Source organism: Petaurus breviceps, unplaced genomic scaffold (genome assembly GCF_028583685.1).
Source record: "Petaurus breviceps papuanus isolate PSGF00001 unplaced genomic scaffold, PetGlider_PUasm1.0 220, whole genome shotgun sequence".
Taxonomy (NCBI): Eukaryota; Metazoa; Chordata; class Mammalia; order Diprotodontia; family Petauridae; genus Petaurus; species Petaurus breviceps.
Genome location: NW_027185876.1, coordinates 9532944 through 9552433, shown reverse-complemented (window position 1 = coordinate 9552433; position 19490 = coordinate 9532944). Strand labels below are relative to the sequence as shown.

The following is a 19490-nucleotide window of genomic DNA, read 5'->3' as shown; positions in this document are numbered from 1 at the left end:
GCTTAATGGAGCAGAGGGCAATTCTTTGGCTGGATCATGGTTATCTCAGGTAATCTGAGATAAAACTGGGAAAGAAGACTGGGAGTAAATGTTGGAGTTCCTTAAAGGCCAAACAAAGGAATTTTGAATGTGGTTAGTAGGTAATACAGAATGATTGAAGACTTAATAAACGCTCAAGGCTCTCTAGGCTTTACCTTCAAAAGAAGGGAACAGGCAAATATATAACAGCATATATGAAAAATTGCTAAATGTGAAAAAATACCCTTTCCATCCCTATTCTCTTTTATTGTTGTTTCAATGAGACCAAGAAAGGAGAAAATAATGAGGGCCAACAGGGAAAATTGGAGAGGACAGAGCCTCAAAGCAGGCAGGCTATGGTCCCTCACTACCAGATTCCGTATAGTTACAATACCGCTGTCTGTATGAGACCTTGTATAAGCTTTTGCCCCAGACTTCTGGCATTGGATTAAAGAGGCCTCCTGCATACAAAGAACCCAGTGAAAGGCTCTGATCAACCTCAACGGCTAAGGTCACAAACTTAGGATCACAGGCTATACAACAAGCAGGGAGCTTAGAGATTTCCTGGTCTAACATATTCAGTGTGATCAATGTCTGGTTCGTTAACTAGGTAGGGCAATGTGGTGGGTACTAGACTATGTCAGGTCAGGCATACCTGAGTTCGAATTCCACCTTTGACACTTACTAGTGTGATCCTGGGCAAGTTACTTAAACCCTTTCTGCCTCAGTTGCCGCATCTGCAAAATAATAGGGTTGTTGTGATGCTTAAATAAGTGAAAAGCATTTTGCAAACCTTAAATTTCTAAATAAATGTTATTTAAGATTACTATCACTCTTACTACCATCATCATCATCTAGCAAGATCTAGGGCATGTGGCTATCCCTCCAGAATGTCAGCCTCACTTATACTGTTGCCCCCACTAAATTCCAGAGGGCATTCAGAGGTAACCACCATCTCTATTCCTTTCTTGGGCTCTCAGAGAACAGGCTGCCACTCACCTCTCATTCTACCCCTTTGTGATTGGTATGACTACTTTCTGAATTATGTCAGTATCATCCAAAAACTTTTCATGGCTCTGGTCTCTATCTTAAACTCCTCCTTTCATCCTGAACCACAACACCCTCCATTTCATTTAGGTTCACTTAAAAGGACGTGCTATGCAAAGATTTTAATCAAAATAATGTTACAATAAAATCTTAAAAGGTTAATCTCAATAATACCCAGCATGTGTATTTCCATCTTCTGAGGCTCCAAGACCCTCTACTGATAATCAGGGCAAGAAAAAAAAAGTCACATTTTCATCACTCCCACTTGGGAGTGGCAGGACCCACTCTGAGTTTTTCTGCTCACAAATCAACAGGTATAGGCTTCTATTAAAGTGATGAGTACGGTGTATAAAAGTGTGTGTATTGCCCACATATGTTATATAGATATTCATGTGCATTGACCTAAATGGAGATCACTGGAAGATATACATATGCATACGCATACATATATATATATATAATGTACATACTCATTATATATATATATATATACATACACATTATATATCTATCATCTATCTCTCTGTATATATGTGTATGAGTGTGCATGTGTGTGCGTGTGTGTGTGTGTAATCTCCTGGCTCCCCTCCAAGGGAGATTGATTCCTGTCTGAATAGATTGCAGATTGAGACCACAAGGCTGCCTAATCTGTTTTCCTCGAAGAGGGGGTACCACATTAGAATTATTTCCATCTTCCCCCTACATACTGTTAATAAGTTAATTATATATTAACTATATATATTATGGTTAATCAATTGGGGAAATGATTTCATTCTTAGATTCAAGCTGCTTTCTTGGTCATAATTCCTTGAAGGGTTAGAAAGGCCCTAAACCATATCTGAAGCCTTTTCCCTTCCCACCAAATGCTTTTGTTTCTCCATCACAGATAGTGAATAGCAAATAAATCCGCTTATACCAGCAGATGGCAAACAGAAATCATAGAAGTTATATAAATTAGAATATTCTAGATAATAAGTTGAGTGAATGAACTCTCCCATTGGGAGAGAAAGAGATCTCAGCCCAATCAAGAGTATCCAGTCTCACTCAAGGGGAAATTCCTTCAAATCTCCAAGGAGACAAGCTAGAAATCAGAAATTTATCGAGATCCTAGCAGCTAGGACCTAGCTCCTCTACATGTCTGCTGCTTCCCAATATCTTTTTCTCTATCTCCCTGAAAAGTGCCTGAAACTGTATATCTTCTCTTGGAGTCAGAAGCATGAAGGTCTCTCTTTTCCATAGCTGTCATACCAACTCTGCCCCTCATACGCATCAATCAGCTTCCTCCATCTCTGTTCCTTTACTCCTAAAACAAAATCTATTGGATTTACTGATAGAGTGAGTAATCTGCCTGTCTACCATCATCCCACCAGGACAATAGAGTCATAGCTCTTGCAAACAACACACTATTTCCTCAATCTCTCTTTACTCACAATCAATTTCTCTTTTTAATACTCCAGCATCAGCTTCCTCTGTCATTCCCCCAACTCCATCAGACTTCTCACCCTGGAGATGCTCCCACTCTGTGGCTTAGATAGAACTTTTATTATCTATCCATCCATCCATCTGTCTATCATGGATCATGCCCCCAAGTCTAAGCACCCCCACTGCCTTCAGCTGACCCTGTTATGGTATGAACTCAATGTCTTGGCCACCATCTCTGGATGATCATCAGCTTAGCAATATTCTTCCTAAACTGTCACACTCAATTCTGAACAATAACACACTAGATATGATCTGACCATGGCAGTAGAAAGGTCACCTCTCTAGTGCTATATGTAATAGGATTTTTGGACTACCATCTTACAGTGTTGACTCTTCCTAAGCTTTTGGTCCACTTCTGATTTTTTTCGGACCAACTCTGCTACCCCCAGAGCTGTATGCTTCAATACAGTTTTCCTGTGACATCTCTGAATTCTTTGTCTGTGGACAGTGAGGATGAAAATAGTTGGAGAGAGAGACAGAGACAAAAGCAAAGGGAGAGGGGAGAGAAGGGTTAAAATGCTAAAATGAAATGAAAGCCATTATATTTATTGAACTTCTGATCTGGCCTTAGCTATCTCTAGGACAATGGTTCTTAACGTTGGGTCATGGGATTATTTGGCACCTTGATTGCAGGAAATACTAAATTTTGGTTAGAGGTTGCTGAAAATAGAGGTGCATTTTTTTCCCCATCCAAGTTTACAGATCTCTTGACTCTTTTTCCTTGACTTATACAGTATGGCAAACCATACTGCAGTATATTCAAAACTAGATTTAAATGTGGTAGCTTTAGGAGGACACTGAACTGATTTCTGTAAAGGAAGAAGGGTAGGTGTACCTAATTTGGGGAAGGGAATGGGTTAATTATATCTAAAGAGAAAAACTACCCACCTCCCAGGTCCTAGCTGGATGTTTCCCTCAATCTCTGCCCAGCTGCTAACCGGTTAAGAGCCTACCAAAGCCCAGGCATGAGATGACTGACCTGATCTGTCTTACCCTAGGGATGTCTCTGGCTTCAGTGGAGTCAACATTGTACTTTTTAAAGGCACTGTTTCAGGAATGCTAAAAGCTTTCTATCTACTGTAAAGGATGTGCATGCACCCAGTCCCAAATCAATTTAGGTATCACCACTGGACAGCTCCATAAGGGTTTATTGAGAGTCAAGAGCTTAGAACAATCTAAGTCAGGCCTTTTGGGTCTTTGAGTGCACATGCATTCCTAAAAGGTTTCTCTCCTTCAACAAGAAACACCATATGGGATATCACCAGGGCACCCAGCATGCCAAAGGTCATACCACGATCCCAGCATTTCACCACAAAAATGTGGCAATCAGTGAAACAGTTCATGTTTCTAATGTTGTTTAATTTGGCAATGAGGTGAAATGTCAATAGGTTTCCTACTTTGACTGAAATTATTAAGTATACCAAAGGGAATATTCCATGTGTGTTTGTCATCCCAGAATAAAGATGAGCATACTTTTTGAGAAGTTCAGCTCAGCTAATAAGATAATGTCTCTCAAGAAGACTTTATATTAGAAACACATATTTCGTTCACATTCTTATTCAACCTGGAGAATTGCTTCATTGTGGTCAAAAGAGCTTTGGGTTTCTCCTGGCTTTCTCGTTGACTTTAATGGAAATTTCAGCTTTGGGCAAAAATGGTATATGCCCTAAACAGATAAGGACAATGGCAGGAGATGAAGGATACGTTTTCTGCACTGGGCTGTGGGATATTTTTCTTGGATGTTGTTTCTTGACTCTGGCTGAGAATTGTTTTTAAAAATCTAAACCCCCCTCCCACTTTTCAAAATTCATCTTTTCAAAAATGTATTTTTACCTACCTCTTGTCATTGCAGTTTACATAGAATAACTATAGGTGAATATACATCCATTTAAATTTGTAGTTCGTTCATTGAAACATGTGCCTCTTGGCTAATTCCATCCATCTATAAGGTACATGTCCCTTTATTTTGCATCCAGAGGAATGGCATTCTTGAAGAAAAGCTGGTATTATTATTCCCTGAAGAAAATAGCATGTAAAATATGCATCTATGCCACTTACTATAGTCTAAAGTGTGAAAAACTTTTTGTAGTTAATGTTCACACATTACTAATAACCTGTAGAGCCAAGAGCCTTAAAAAAAAAAAAAAACAACAACATGCAAGTAAGACATCATACAAATACCAGGTCAATTCACACAAATGACCAAATGTTAAAACTGTATTAAATCAGTCCTCTGGCTGTCTTCCTCATTATTTTTGCTGACTTGGAAACCTTGAAGTGTTTTGTATCCATTTCATTATCTCCAAAAGCATGATCTGTAATGGAATTTACATAAAAATCCTGCTGGAGAGTAGAGCCCAACTGCACAGTCAGCTTTGCCTCCTAATCCAATCTTCCCCAATGCAGTTGGCATGGCGGTTGCCAAACTCCAACAGCAGGGGAGCCTTTTGTAAAGGAAAAGTATGAATTTGAGTTTTAAAATGAGTAGAAGGCTTTTTCTATTACACAAGGTGCTTCCCCTTGCTGAGTTTACATGAGACATCTAGCAGGAGACATTATTAAATAGCCTCAGAAATTAGCCCCCTGAACAATTATCTTGGCTTAGCTATGGGAAAAGACACAAAGGGCCCGATGAAAAGAGCATTTAGATGTTCATTATTGAAGATCCACAGGACACCACAGTTGCTTGCTATTAGCCCTTGAAGCCAAGACTTTATATTTTGTATTATTTTGGCTTGAAAATTATAGATAGATCGTATTTTCAATGCCTTTTAATAGATAGATAGATAGTATTTTCAATACCTCTTAATCTTTTATACCAGTTACTTCCTGATATACTGTCCCTTGCCACTAATGAAACTCTCCTTTGTAAACAAGAAAAAATATCTAAATGAAACAATATAGCACAGTTGCAATGTCTAACAGAGTATGCAACATCCCACATCCATAACCCTACCACCACTACCAGCACCATCTCTCTGTCTGGTGTTATCTGTCCTGTGGACCAAAGATTGGTCATTAGATTTATTTTGAGCTCAGATACGCTTTAGTGCTGTTTCTATTTTCATTGCTACAGTACACACACACACACACACACACACACACACATATATATATATACTGTATGTATTCATAGTCTACTTTATTTGCTATGAATTTATCAGATCATGTAAGTCTTCAAATCTCACTTCACACATATACTGTGTGACCTAGTACAAATCACTCCGACTCCCTCAGCGCCATCATCTGTACAATGAGAACCATCATCATCATCATGCATTTATTAAGCGTGTACCAAGCAGTGTACAAAGCAATGCAGATACAAGGAAAAGCAAAAACAAAATTCCCCCCGCCAAGGGCTTCATTTTTTTGTTTGTTTTGGATGGGAGAATGCAAAGCAATGGGGGCTAAGTAACTTGCCCAAGGTCACACAACTAGTGTCAAGTGTCTGAGACCGGATTTGAATTCAGGTCCTCCTGACTCCAAGGCCAGTGCTCTATTCACTTCATCACTTAGGTGCCTCAAGGACTTCATAGTCTAATGGCCGCTATCTCATGGAGTTGTTGTGAACATCAAATGAGCCCTTTGCAAAGCATTATATAAATGTTGGGTGTGGTTGTTATTATCTATTCCTCTGTTTCTTGAAATCCATAGGATTGTAGATGAGAGACTAATTAATTTAGATGTAGAGATGACCTCAGAGGCCATCTGGTCCAACCTTCAAATTTTACAGATGAAAAAACTGAGATCTTGAAAGTTTTTTCAAGGACTTTTTTCAAGGTCCATAGTTAGTAAATATCTCAAGTGAGATTTGGGCCCAGGTCTTTTGACTAAAGAGCCAGTACTATTTTAGCTATACCAATTTTTTCTTATGGTACAATAATATTCCATCATATGAATATGCCAAAATTTTAATTGACTTTTTAAAAATATGACATACAGATGTAAAGTGTTTATGCCCTTCCATGATAATCAGAGAACCATTCGTGCTGGCCATTGACTAACTTGATAATAACAACTCTTTTAAAACTTTTGTTGAGCCTTCATTCCTAGACATGTTGCCCCTTGACTGTCTTTTTTGTTTGTTTCTTTTTTTAAATTAACTGAAATCTCTTTTGTTCGTGTCATTAAGAAAAACAACAACAGAAATCTCTTCTCTTCCTCCCACTCTCCACTCTACAAACAAATTCTTTGTAACTAATACACAGTCAAGCAAAACAAATTCCTTTTCTGGCTCATTCTGTACCTTGAGTATATCATATCTCCATCAAGAAGGGAATAGCTTGCTTCATCATTGCTCCTCTGGAGTCTTGGAAAGTCAATGCATTGAATAAAGTTTGGTCAACTTTCAAAGTCATTTGTCTTTACAATGTCATTGGTATTGCATGAATTCTTTTAGTTCTGCTCATTTCATTCTTTATTGGTTTGTTAAAGTCTTTTAAAATTATTCATTTTTATAATATTGATATTATAGTATAAATTGTGTTTCTGTTTCTGCTTACTTGATTCTGCATTGGTTCATACAAGTCTTTCCATGTCTCTTTGAAATCACCTATTTGCTCATTTCCTTCTCCTACCTTCATATGATTGTATTGATTGAACTACTTGAAATAACAAATAGAGAAAGGCTTCACCAATCATCCAGTCCACCAAATGTTCCAAGCAATAACCTTCCCACTCTTGCATGCAGCTTATTTTTTTTTAGTCTTAAATTTTCTGAATTCTGCTTTCCCCTTAAGAGAATGTTCCAGAAGTTAATATTTTCTCTGTTAAGATATTTCTCCTTATACAGAGCAAACATGTTTCTTTTCTTGGTTTTATTTCTACTTCTGTGGTCTCTTACCAATCCAAATTATTCCTCTGTCTCTACAGCATTCATTATTTTCAAATTTTTGAAGACTGTTATCATGTCAACCCTTAGAAGTCAGTTAGTCAGTTCCTTTAATCTTTCCTTCCAAGATTCCCTCCCCACTCTTCTGCCCCAGCCATTTCATTTTTTCCACTGTTTTCTCTTAACTCTCTCCAAACTTCTACATATTTCTGGTGCTGAGTTTATCTAAACAGATAATATTCTTCCAGGTGCATCATATATCAGCTCATTTTGTGATTCTGTAATTCTTTGTGTACAGCTTGAATATTTAGTAGAGGTTGATATTGTTTCTTTTTATGGTGTTCTCACTAAATTGACTTGTGGGAAGCCCTAGAATACTTTATTTGTACCTCCCACTAATCCTTAAGGGAGTTGTTTGTTTGTTTGTTTTTTCCTGAAGACTCATCTACCTGGTTAGGCTATTTTAAGGAATGTGCTATGGGAGAGAACATGTTGACATCAGCTAGGTTAGAATGTAACGCTAATATATTTTGGCTGCCATATTTACTCATGTAATTTCCCTGTCTTGAAGTAGACATTTGTTGCCAAATTGTCAGGGAGGGAGTACGCAGACAAATTTCTAGGGTAGCAAACAGGGTGGACCTGAACTCGACCATTATTCCACAAAGGAGAACTTCTGGAGAACTATAAAGAACAATTGTAAAAAGGTGAGCAGTGGTTAAACATTCTAACTATTCCAAAAAACACTGTTATTCAACAAAGCAATTCTTGTTCCACTGTCTCTCTCCAGTTCCCCTTGCCCCTTGTAAATTCCTCTTTTCTTTATCATACCTTCCACCAGTTTCCCTTTCAAACCTTCCATTCCTTTATGTCACCTATACATAGTCCTTCAACTTCTAGCTCTGACCACGTAAGTATCTGCCAACCTAGCTTTGGCTCTCGTTTACTGGATATCCTTCATCTTCTTATCCCTTTGGAAGCTTCACTGTTCTATTAGTGTCTTTAATCTGTCTATGACCTGCCTTCCTCTTCCTCACCCCATCCCACTTAATATCTTCAAACTCTTTTCCTGTTAACTGTTGATTCAAGGATAGAGTTGTGCAGCTGGAATTGCACACTGGAAACAAATGACAAAAGTTCCACATTAGGAGAAGGGCACACATTTAAACTAATTTTGCGTTGCCTTCAGTGCTGGTATACATTAATCAGATCTGCCTATTTTTTTTCAAGTATAACAAAACAGCGGATAGGATAGCAGAAAAGCAAAGGATAGGTAAGACTCCAAGAAGTTTGTGGCATCTCTTATATGGCATCCTACCTTTCCCTCCGATCTTCCTTTCTGGGTATGGCTAATGTTGCTGTATCTCTAGGGAGATACAATTAGACTTAGTGTGGTTTGTCTACTTTCTGTGGGGTATCTGAAGTGGACTACAGTCAAGCCATGAGCCTTTTTAGATTCAAGTCACAGAATGCACCTAAGAGAAGATCGAAGGAATGAATTCAATCCCCCCTTGAAGATTGTCCAATGGTGGACACCTCCCAAGAGTGCTCTTTGTATAACATTACAACTCCCCAAATATAACATGAGGAATGTAGCCTCTTCTTACCAATGGAATGATGGAATCATAAAATAATAGAGCTGAAGGTACCTTAACAATTATCTGGTCCAAAAACAACTCATTCTACAGAAGGAGAAACTGAGGCCAAGAGAGATGAAGTGATTTATCCAAAGTTATACTGCTAGTAAGTAATAGGACTAGAATTCAGGTGCCTTGACTTCTATTTAGTCCAGCATTTTTTTTCTGAACATCACTATCAGCCTTTTGGATATTTCTGGATGTTATGGTATATCATTACAAATGTGGGATTTCTATTTTCATTTCATAGAATTTCATTTAATATAATATTTTTATGTAATCCATAGCCTAGTACCCCAAATGCCAGGCTTATACACAATGAGTCTAATCTCAAGGGCCATCCCAAAATATTATTGTAATTTTGGTTAATTATAGCCCTATCCAGAAATTGTTTTGGAAAATTTTAGCACATAGCATGTGTCTAGGCCTTCACAGACATGGTAAAGAGATATCTCACAACCCATAAAGCACAAAAGGCACCAATGAATATATCAGTTATAGACAAGCCTTTCTTTTACCCTATAGAAAATCCAAAAACACAAAGAAGTTCTTATCATAAGCCATAGGGAATCAATACAATTCTCCCACTCAGGTGAGGGAAGTCTCTACAACATCCTAAAGCCTTTCATACTCATAATAATACCCCATAGACTCCCTTTAGAAGGGAAATAAACTTGGGGCTTCTGGTGGACAATGTCTAATACTCCTGTGAGTTCCAGATCAATTTACCAATCAATACCTTCTGAAAGCTAGCTCAGACTTCTCTGGAAAGGAAACACACTTGGGACAATGCTATAGACAGCCCCACTTCCCATCTGAGGAATGCAGAGTAACAATAAAACCCACTGTGGAGGTGCCTTGCTTTCCCATATTAAAGCTTCTCCCATCATGGGTGACTCTATACTTGAACTTCTCTACTGAGGGTTAGTTCATTTCTTAGCTCCATCTTAAAATGGGATAAATTTAAACCTCCAAACTTGGTACTATGAGACAACTTTTGAACTGTAGCACTGTGTAAGAACAACCATCCCCACCTACCCACCCACCATTCACTAGATCAGATTCCAACTCTCTGACTTAAAGCTGCTAGAAAGCCAACCATGAGGAACATGCCACTGTCCACATTGTGTCCTTCTCCATAGCTGCCTTGTGAAGGAGAGTTACACCTCTGCCTCTCTAAGGCCTGGATTAGGAACTTAACAGTGTCCAAAAGTTATTTTCTCAGGTCACATGATCAAGCACATATAGATATCCACATGATTCTTACATGGGACTGCCATTAACCTCTCCTAATGAAGATTTCTTCTTCTCCAACCCCACCAGTCCAAACCAGATCATCTCTCTTGGTTCTTCTGTGCTAGAAGACTGAAAGGTAAAAAGACAGAGGCCCTGAGGAGGAACACCTTTCATTCACAAAGAGAGATTCTTTCTAACAGTCCACCAATTGGGTGAGCTTCAGTGAAATCCATTCTGCATGAGGTGCCAAGGAGCTTGTTCATACTCTTCATAGGAAGATAACAAAGTTCCAAACAATAACTAACTGCTTTTGTCAGCTTATCAAGTGACTTGAGGAACCCTCTTGATCATCGCTCTATCTTTAAATGACTTAGTATTTAAATAAGTAATTTTAAAAACAGGATTTTTATATCATGCTCTGAAAATTGAGAGCCCCAGGGTCTCTCTACAACATTAACGAGAAACATAGACAAGGGTTCCTTCCCTACTGAGAATGTCATGTCCCCCAGGCTATGAAAACTTGAGTCTAATTTCTTCTTAAATCAACTCACGGACAATATTTAAAAAAAAAAAAAAGAACTTTAAAGATATATAGTTGGAGGGTTTTTTCTTAAAATATCTGGTTTTAATTTTATTATTAAAACCTTTTTTATTCATTACATGTTTGTTGAATTGAATTAAATTTCAACTGAGTTCTTCATGTCATTTATCCATGTTGGAAATTCCTTGATTCTGCATAAGCACAATTCAAAAAAAATCAAGTTTGCTTTTTTGTCTTACCACAGGGTAGGTCTCCATTTGTGGTTATTTTTAACTGGGCTGCTGCATCTAGCAATTTTAGTACTTTCTTACAGTCCTGTTTTCTCAAAATGATCTGACTTTGCAAAAATTAAATCAATGAACAGACCTACCTTTTGCTGTGCCACATCTCAAGCATTTGGGGAGATAATCCATTATTAACTGTGCTCCTCCACACTAAGCAAAAGAAACATCTGAACCTGGGATTTGATGATGTGTGTATTTCTTTCCCCTTTTTTTCTCTTGTTTTTCTTTCTTGAGCAGTTTAAGTTTATATCTTTTTTTCCTTCAACTCTATTACAATTTACCATGGTAAAAGAAGGGCTGTCTCTTTGGAGACAGGATACTTCATATAATTTTTTTCTTTATTAATCATCTTTGATATTTGAACCTTCCCAGTCCTCTCCAAGTGTTATTTTGTCACCCTTGACCAAGTTTCCTTAAGGCCATCTCTATAGGCAGGGAGATCGGGCAATAGTCAATAAGACCTACTTAATTGTTTTCACACTCACAGGAAAACAGACTCTCACTTGAGAGGGACCTTAGAGGCCATTTAGGACAAACAATAAGAATATACCCAACAAGTGGTCACCCAGCCTTTGCTCAAAGAGTAGGATAGGAACTTATCATCTCCTGGGGTAGCCCAATGAGTTTTAGGACAGTCATAAATGTTAGGGAATTTTTTCCTTCTATCAAGCAACAATTTGCTTCCAACTGAATGTTATCTTCTTTCTATTCTGTATCTTGTGTGAACCTATTTATATACATGTTGTCTCCTTCATTGGAATGTAAGCTCCTTGAGGGCAGGGACTGTTCTTGGTTTTGGTTTTTCCTTTGTATCCCCAGTGTTTAGCATGGTGCCTGGTACATAGTAAGTGTTTAATAAATGCTTATTGATTGATAAATTTTCCTCTAGTTCTCCTAGTTCTTCCTTCTGGGTCAATTAGAATAAATATAATCCTTCCTCCAGATGATGGGAATGGGGACCAGACCTGCAATTTCACTGATGTAGGGAATTGTCCAAAGAGGACAGAGTTTCTTCTACCAGTACTGATATTTATAGTCATAGATTTCATTTGGGCCAAGAAGGGGTTAAATAAATTTCCTAGGATCACATAGTGATACTTGTGTATGAGACAGGGTTTGAACCCAGAAATTCTAAGTTTTGAGGCCAATTCTCTGTCCATCACACACACTCTCTTTAGCAGCTTTCAAAATACTTAAATAGAGCTATGTCTTTCCTACTGCACCACCCCTCCCAATTTCCCAAAGTCCTCACTTTACCAACCTAAACATCCCATGTCTTTCAATGCCTTCATATTTTATGAACTCAAGACCCTCCATCATCCTGGGCATCCTTTTATGGACCCTCCAGTTTATCATTATGCTTTTAAAGTATATTCCTATGCAGAACTGAACAAAGTAATTTGCTGGTATGTAGTATGGACAACAGATAAAGTCTAACCAAGACAAAGTAGCAGAGAGTTATAACCTCCCTGTTCCTGGCCCCAGACTTCTCTTTTGTTACCTAAGGTTGCTTTTTGGCTGCTATATCATAGTTTTGACTCATAATTAGCTGGCACTCCAGCAAAAGCCCCAGATTCTTTTTCTTTTCTTCTTTTTTTTTCCAATAAAGTACTGTCTAGTTACCAATCACTAGGCCCAAACAGATCTTGCAGTTGTCTGGTCCTTCAGGACTCTGGCAAAATGGCTGAAATGGTCTGATTGATTATCCTATAATCCCATTGACTCTGCCACATTGACTAGCCTCAAGCTGTAAGTAGAGTCATGAAGAAACAAGCCATCCTAATGACTACAGGGGATATTGTCAGGGTTGCTTGGCCATGGTGGCAAAAACACATCGGTCAAAATAATGACTGAAGTTGTTCAACGGGTTGAGTCACCCACTCTTGTTCTATGACCTATGTAGACAAGACTGTGTCAACACATATAATGAAATAGAATTGAAGCAATTGGCTGGGTAATTCTAGCCCCCATTTTCACTTGAAATTGAATGGAAAGTGTTCTTCTGGCTTTATTGGTTGTTTCAATGCTCTACTTCCCTTGGTTATGTAGGCAGAGCCTGAAATTTTACAGAAAATTGTGCCTGAGGTGTCATAATTACATCCCCATAAGCCTGGGAGGGTAAATTATGAGTATATTTCCCTGAGGTGCTGTAAAATATTTTATTTATTACTATTTCCTCCATCTCTTTCTCACAGGTGGTTAGATTTTTTTAGAGATTATTAACTAGGCTTGTGTAGGCAGGTAGAGTCATTTGACTTCAGGAAACCATTATCCCAGCCAGCTTCCCGACTGCTCAGGCCCAGGGACATTACTTATAGAAATGAACCAGGGCTCTCTGTTTAGTAAATTCTTAACACATTTCTCTATCTACTCTATCAAGTGGAAAGTTCCTATATTGGTTGGCTCCATTAAAAAATTTCCTTATCATAACCTTGTCCTAATGTTACTCTCCTGTTCAGTATTCTATCGTATCTTCCTTTTATGTCATGAATGGTCTCCTTCGTCTGCCAGTCAAGATCTCCCATCAATCGCCACTACCTAAGCTTGCACAATTTCATCAACATCTTTCTCATTATTTCCCTACAGAGAGCCTCCGTTGTTGCAGTCAAACCAACTTAGTTCACTTATTTCTCTCCTTAGGTGATTTGCTCATTCCCTTTTCTATTTCTTTTTGTGTACCATTCCCTTTGCATGGAATGAACTCTCTTTTCTTTTCTGCCAATGCAGGCTCCCCACCTCCTTCAAAACGTGACTCAAAACCCATATCTAAGAGCCATCCATGATTACTCCCATAAAACAATACACTTTTCTCTTTGATACCCCTTCACTATGTGGACATCTAGTTTGGTCTATCTACATAAATGTCTTAATTGATAATGCTGACTTCTAGAAGCACAAAATATGAGAATTGGAAGTGACCATAGTGACCATCTCATCCAACTAATAATTACCCAAAATGGAATCCTCATTACATCATGTTAGCCAAAGATTCATCTAGCCTTTTCTTACAGACTGTCAATAAAAGAAAAGCCACCACCTCTCAAGGCTGTCCATTACACTTGCAGATAACTTTAATTGTTAGACATGTTGGCTAACAGCAAGACAAAATGTGCCTCTTTCCTATTTTCATACATTGCCTCTGGTTCTGCTTCTGAGACCAAATGAAATATTGACATTTCCACTTGTATGTTAGAGTTCAGTGAAAAGATGACCCACTCACAATGGGGATCCCCTTCACCTTTTGAAAACTGCAAACCTATCCCATGCTCTCTCAAGTTCTGTGATTTGGGGCCATGCTTCTTAAAAAAAATCTTCATTAGAATGGAGCCTTCTGAGGGCAAGGACTATTTTCTCTCTCCCTTTTTTTATCCCTAGCACATAGGAAACACTTAACAAATGCATGATGATTGATTATTGAGACTCACTGGAGATCATCCAATGTGTGTTCTAATATTCTGCAGATACCAGTTTAGCATTTGGGCAGGCAATCTGTTAATCTTACTTTTGTTAGCCAAACCGACCCATGTGTTTTGGGGTTTGTTTTTCTGGTAATGTCCTCAGTATAGCATTTTTACCCTGCTTCTCACACAGAAGTCATTAGCTTCATTTTTTTGTCTATGCATCCCCCAGTGTCTAGCACACAGCAGGTTTTGATTAATTAATTGATTCATGATATTCTTCAGTCCCTTAGACCCACTAGGCATCTTTCCTTTGGCCTCTGCAGCCATATGAAATCCCTAAGAGAACACTGGAGATAATCCAAAGAAAGAAGGCTTTCGTGGCAGCAAGGAGATAGAAATTCTTAAAATTTCTTCAAGGATTTATTCTGTGTAGTTTCCCTAATGTGATCTTGCCTGATCTATGTTGCAATTCAGTTCAATATAGTTGTTTCTTTTATATGTCTGTATATAAATATATATAGTCAGTTAATAAGTATTAAGTACCTGCTAAGTGCCAAGTGCAGTGCTAAGAAGAGACACATGGTAACCTTGGATGGGAAGATACTAGATGGCGAAGGAACTGGGAGAGGCCTCCTGAAGACTGTGGTCCTCGTACTAAATCTACTTGATCGATTCTAAGAGGCAGAGATCAGGAAGATGGCAAATAGGGGAGGGTGGCTGGATAATAGAGTATGGAAGGCAGTCATATGGAAGGAAACTGGGGGAACAGGAAAGGATTTGATGGCACAGGGTGGATGAAGCCTCTCACAATTAACAAAAGTTCCAGTGATTCAATGAAGATAAGGTTCAAAAGAACAGAGCCTCTGAAGAGGGATATGCTGTAGCAACTAGCCATGGAAGCTTCTGTGAGGATTAGCATACCCTTGGTAATCAGGCTCTACTGCACTTTACCTCTAACTCATTCATTGTCTTTAATACATTCCAGAGATGAGTAGATTACAGTAACTGTAAGAAATCAGAACATTTTCAAAGGGAAACGAATGGCGGATCACATATTCATTAACTTGACCTTGGAGCAGGTCACAGTAGACACAGAAGAGGGAAGGGATACCTGCTGCCAGCTAATGTTAGGAGAGTTTGATGTGAGATCCACCCCACTGGGGGTTGTTGATATATTGCCCTAAATCCCTGGGCACATCAGCCATAAGAAATATATCAGATGGATATCTCGGCCATAAATACATTTGAAATTATATTTGGCAGAGAGTAAAGCTTGAGAGAACTGTATATGCTTTTCATGCTCTATTTATGGCTGCTTTATATCTCGGGGTTTGTCATGATCATTATTAATATTTACTGTTAATTGCTTATGTATATTATTTGAGTGCCAATGAAGCCCTACAGATGTTTAGTTTTTAATGACAAAGATAATGATAACTGAAATGGTGATTAAAAATATACTATAAGCTTAGCACCTTCATAAAAGTCCCAGCGCTCTTTACAAAAGCAATAAAACAATAAACTAAAATAACAGCTGTGCTAATCATGAGCTAGTTTAAAAAGATAACACTTAAGAGTTTAGGTTGTTTTTTTTTTCCTCCTAAAGTCTACAAATAAAAGGAGGCAAAATCCCATACTATTCAAAAGCAAACTTGGGAATTTCCAGCTACAAAGTAGTAGGGGGAAAGATGCAGAGGCCGCTGGTCTCCACTGAAGTTACAGCCTGGTTTTACTCAGAATTTTGGCTGCACTTGTCAGGTGGGAGGTAATAAGAACAAGAATTGATATCCACAAAGAGTGGATTCTAACTCAATTCCATCTCCATCTTCTGCCTGCCTCACACTTATGAAAATAATGAACCTTGATTAAGCACCTGTCGAGTGCAGAACACTATGTCAAATGCAAAAGGAGACTCAACATTTTTATAAGACCTCCTCCCTGCCCTCAGGGAGTTTAGTCTAGCTGGGGGACGCCATAATGATGAAAGAGATGGCTTCAGAGACACCTAGGAAGGCTTTGTGAATTGATACAAAGTGAAGCAAGCAGAATCAGGACGATTTATATAATAACGACATTATAAAGACAAAAAACTTTGTAAGATGTAAGAACATGGAACGAAATAATGACAAACCACAATTCCAGAGGACTCAGGATGAAACAAGGTGTTTCCCTCTTGACAGAGAAGGTAGGTGATAGGCTTGGACTGCAGATTGAGGCCTATCTTTTGAACATGGACAAAGTGGGAATTTCTTTTGCTTGGCTATGCATATTTGCTATTTAAAAAGGGGGGGGGTTCTTCTTTTACCAAGGGAGTAGTGATGGAAAATAAATTTTTGTTAATTGAAAAAAAAATTGGGGGAGACAAAATATCCAAGTAAATGGACTACTTCTCTTTTCACATTTTGGGGTATAGGCAGGGACAATGAGTATTTTCAATCCATTTGAAAACAACACACCTGCCTGTAGCTTCTCTAAGTCATGGCCCATTGCCCCAGTAGAGAGCCCTCCAAAGTAAGTTTGCCCTAATTTTCCATACCCTAGCAACAGTTTTGTCTGCTAGCAAGGTAACTTCTCTGCTGAAACATCTTGACATCCAATCAATCAATCATCATACCACTGATTTGCAAGAAATATGTCTGGTTTTTTTTTTTTTAACTTTCTGATCCCTACCTAATATTATGAAACTACCAATGAAAAAGAAAAAGTTGATAGCATATAAAGGCTAGTTAGTGAGGACTTGGAAGAGAAACAGTGATCACCAGAAGCCAGCATGGATTCATTGAGAAATCCTGTCGGAAAAATTGTCATTCAATTTGATGACAGTTACTTGACTGGTAGAATCTATACTCTACACTCTAATGCTGAGTCCTGGATTCCAGTTTTGATGATTTACTTATTGACAAGAGACCAATTAGTTGGATTAGGAACTTGGTTGTCTAACATGATCCAAAGAGTACTGATCAATGAATTGATAGTATAATAAAAATAATAATAAATATCAATTATATAGTTCTTTAAAGGTTTGCAAAGTACTTCAGAAATACTATTTTATACTCACAACAACCCTAGGAATAGGTGCCATTACTATCCTTATTTTACATATGTTGAAAATGAGGCAGACCAAGGTTAAGTGACTCACCCAGGGTCACACAATGAGTTCACAAGATTTGAATTCAGGTTTTCCTGAGTCCAGGTCCAGTGCTAGATCCATTATACCACCTGGAAGGAATTTTATTACAGCAATAATAATAGTTAATATTTACAGAGTGCTTTAAGGATTACAAAGAACTTTATATCAGAGGTATCAGACTCAAAACCTGAGTCAGAGTACCACCTGAACCAGACTAAAAAATAATTGGGAAATATTTAATAAAATAAAAATGCAGTAAAACATAGATAATATTAATTTTTGGTTTTCTAAATCAAAATGTGACCTGTAGGGATCTGTTACTATTTGAGGTGGACACCAGTTTTACATATATCATCTTATTTGATCCTTGAAATCCACGATTTCTTTCAAGACTCAAGTTATACCTTCAGTAGGAGGTCTTTCCCAGTTCCAACAAATGCTGGTGCCTTTTCCCCTAGAGTTACTTTGTGCCTATATTAAATGTTTCCTGTATCCACTATAAGTATATGTACATGTTGTATCACATGTTAGAATGTAAGCCCCTTGAGGAGGAAAACTGTTTGACTTTCATCTTTCTATCTCCAGTTTTAGCATAGCTTAAATAATCGCCAATTTATCCTGTATATATCCTGTTTATACATAGTTGCTTGCCTGTCGTCTCCCCCCACCCCTACCCCCAATTAGATTGTGATTGCCTTGAGGGCAGTCACTAGCTTTGCTTCTTTTTTTGTATCCTGGGTATTTAGCACAGAACCTGAAACATAGTAGGTATTTAGTACTGTAAAATGCTTGTCCATTTGACACATTGTAGACGCTTAATAAATGTTTGTTGATTATTTGACTTAGGTACTCCCACCCTAGTTTGCAGAGGATGAGAGTCAGAGGGATTAAATGATTTACCCAAAGTCATAGGACCACTAATATCAAAGTTGGGATTTCAGTCTACTTCTCATAACCTAGATATGGAGAATAAAGCTCAAGTCACTGCAGTCCTTGGCAATGTTTTGGCTAAAATTTTTATGACTGCTTTATTGTTGTTTTTTTTTTGTGTGTGTCTTTGCGTCCTCATTGCCTAGAGCAATGCCTGGCAATACTGGGCACTTGTTTGAATTTAATTCTTCCATTCTATTACTATTTCTACAAAGAACTGCTGGCCATTTTGCATTTTTCTGTTTTACAAATTATGCTTCAAGAAATATTCCATAAGCATATGCTCACATCTCCATGGGAGCCTCTTTGCTCATGGCCAGCATTCTTGTGCTGAGTTTCTCCATAATGTGCTAGGTCAGTTTTTAGAATACTAATACAATCTGATGGTGAGTCCTTTAGTGAAAGCCTGCTGGGCGGGGCAGAACCTGCCAGAGCTTGTAGCCTGCTTATAAAGCCTTGCAGAACTTAGGATCAAATACACTCCATGATAATGTAGTTGAGGAAGACATGAGTAGAGGCCATCCCATTTAATCCAATAAACATTTACTACTTTAAAAGGTAAATTTAAATACCAGCAATCATGTTTTATAGAGATAAAGGCTATACTTACAAAGGGCAATGAGATCAAATGAAAACTGGTATTTCCCAAGTGGAGCTGACCAACTTGCCTTCTCTGCATTGGACCATTTTGACTCAAATGGAAACCTTCAGCATCTCATACATGGTTTCAATCAGTATTTCCAATGTAAACCAAAGACTACCTGGAGAAATCAGGACAAAAGCAGGCTGCTAAAATTTTTCCATACAGGCACAAGGAAGTATGTCCTTATACTTGGAACTTATATTTTTTAATTGAATCCAGTTGTCACAAGTAAACATACCCATACCTATATCTATATCAATATATCTATATCTATGCCCCTATCTATCTATATATTACTATACCTATATCT

The 19490-nt window shown here is 38.1% G+C and overlaps 1 protein-coding gene and 1 long non-coding RNA gene across 10 annotated transcripts in view; one reads left to right on the top strand and one right to left on the bottom strand.

Moving 5' to 3' along the window:
• The window catches only part of ADGRL2 (adhesion G protein-coupled receptor L2), a 372405-nt gene that overhangs the window by 42577 nt on the left and 310338 nt on the right, over positions 1-19490 (top strand). The window lies entirely within an intron of this gene.
• The window catches only part of LOC138166188 (uncharacterized), a 31504-nt gene that overhangs the window by 10579 nt on the left and 1435 nt on the right, over positions 1-19490 (bottom strand). The window contains exons 2-3 of the long non-coding RNA XR_011169565.1: positions 19148-19298; positions 17617-17696 (exon numbers count right to left, since the gene is read on the bottom strand). This is a non-coding gene — a long non-coding RNA (uncharacterized lncRNA). The remainder of the gene's footprint in view (positions 1-17616; positions 17697-19147; positions 19299-19490) is intronic.